At 43.0% G+C, this 2,102-nt stretch overlaps 1 protein-coding gene across 1 annotated transcript in view; it reads left to right on the top strand.

The window, feature by feature from the left end:
- Positions 1-639: 639 nt before the first annotated feature.
- LOC144230999 (rho-related GTP-binding protein RhoG-like) overlaps positions 640-2,102 on the top strand; it is a 3,881-nt gene continuing 2,418 nt past the window's right edge. Inside the window, exon 1 of the mRNA XM_077763386.1 lies at positions 640-1,312. The gene's annotated coding sequence lies outside the window, so the exon portion shown is untranslated. The remainder of the gene's footprint in view (positions 1,313-2,102) is intronic.

Raw genomic sequence — 2,102 nt, forward strand, 5'->3', positions numbered from 1 at the left:
ATGCGAAGCAGGCTCCAGGCTCTGAGCTGTCAGCACAGAGCCTGATGCGGGGCTCGAACTCACAAACTGTAAGATCATGATCTGAGCCAAAATCGGATACTTAACCGACTGAGCCACCCAGGCACCCCTTTAATATTATTGTTAAACTTTTTAACTGGATAATTCCAAACATATACATAAGTAAATAAATTAGTATAATGAGCATGCAGGCTGAATAAATTAGTCAATTAATTGTGCAAAGTAGTCCCTCCCAAAATAAAAAAACACGTGGGACTTTTCTTGAGCACGACCTTTCACAGAGAGTTTGCTATGGGTGAGGATGTTTTGGGTTATGTTTCAGACCTGGGATGATCTAGCTTCACTTCATCATCTAGGCTCTCCGACATCAGTGTGACTTGAATGTCCATCTGCTTATAGAGATGAGGACCTGAGCTTGGGGTGCAAAGTGGTCTTTGTGCCTAAGAGTGTTGTTCTGGTTCAACAACTCTGTCAGATGTACAGTTGTCCTGAAGGCAGTCAGTCTGAACAGAGATTTTGGACACTAGGTGGTAACATGTAGCAGGCTGGGAAGCTGAATTGTACAGGCAGTAATTGCTATAGGAATTCAGAGAAGAAAGAAATTAATCCAGACTGGGAAAATCAAGGAAGGCTATTCTCAAAGAAGGTGGTGGTGACTTTACTCTGTTTCCATTGACCTTGTATGTTTGATCCTTATGCCTGTTCCTAGATGGAAAAAGATTCCTGGATGAAAAGAGCTGATGATCAGTGGATACCTTGGGATGGTTGCCTACTGGAGCTGAATTACACTCTGAACTTTTAGCTGTGGGACTGTGCTAATGCAGGCCTCTAGGTGAAATACCTTGCTGGTCAGAATTGGCTGTGTGGGAGGAGAGCTGCCTCCAGTGTGCTTGTGTGAAGCATACTCAGAAGGCCAACTTTTCTTTTTTTTAAGTTTATGTATGTATGTATGTAATCTCTACACCCTATGTGGGACTTGAACTCACGGTCCTGAGATTGAGAGTCACATGCTCTTCCGACTGAGCCAGCCAGGCGCCCGAGAAGGCCAACTTTTCTTGACTCTGACCCAAAATAAGGTGTTTTGTGTTGTTTTAGCTATGATATGGGCCTCATGTAGACCTTAGCTAATAAGGCAACAGGATGGGAGATGTATCTATTCCCCCAAATTCCGAAGGTGAAACTAATTGATTCTCAATTTTTTTTCCATAATCAGATACATATGACAGTTTATCCCCACCCCTCCACGTTCTGACACTTGAAGAAGCTAATGCTATCAGGATCAGGTCTGAAATTAGTAAGTAGTTAAGAAGCTAAAAGGAAACGGAGCATTTGGGGGGACACTGACAGTGTAGGGCATTGAGAGTAAACATGCCTCTTGGAGATCATCTGTACCTTACCATTAACCTTCAGGTACTTAATTCATGAAGAAATGGATGAGAAAGTATGGTGCTGCTATGACCTATGGTTTTGCTCAGATAGGGTAGGAGGGGATGAGATCCCGGTTTTCTGTAGCATTGTAATCATATTACAGAACTGTTGTCTTCCCCAGAACAGTAGGAGAATTATCATTAAGTGATGGCAGCTTCTAATACTTAATGAGTACTCCCTATGTGGCAGGCAGTAATAAGTACTATATGTACATTGTTTCATTTAAAAGCCTGCCCAGGTTTACAAAGTTTGGGAAAAGAGGATGAGTTTTGGACTCCAGGTGGTCTGACTTCAGAGCCTGGACTTTTAGCTGCTTCTCGAGATGGCTACGTCTCACTGGCCTACTTGTCTCTCCAATATTACAGTGTCACTGTTTGTCAGGAACAGAGGTTTCTTTGCTGAGTCCATAGCCACATCCCCACAGTAAGAGCCATTCCTGTTTTGAACCTTTAGAACCTACTCTCTATATCAATGGTTTTTTATTTTTATTTATTAAAAAAATTTTTAAACGCTTATTTATTGGGGGGGAGGGGCAGAGAGCAAGGGAGACATAGAATCTGAAGTAGACTCCAGGCTCTGAGCTGTCAGCACAGAGCCCAGTGCGGGGCTTGACCTCACAAACTGTGAGATCATGACCTGAGCTGAAGTTGGACGCT

This window comes from Crocuta crocuta, unplaced genomic scaffold (genome assembly GCF_008692635.1).
Source record: "Crocuta crocuta isolate KB4526 unplaced genomic scaffold, BGI_CrCroc_1.0 scaffold440, whole genome shotgun sequence".
Classification (NCBI taxonomy): domain Eukaryota; kingdom Metazoa; phylum Chordata; class Mammalia; order Carnivora; family Hyaenidae; genus Crocuta; species Crocuta crocuta.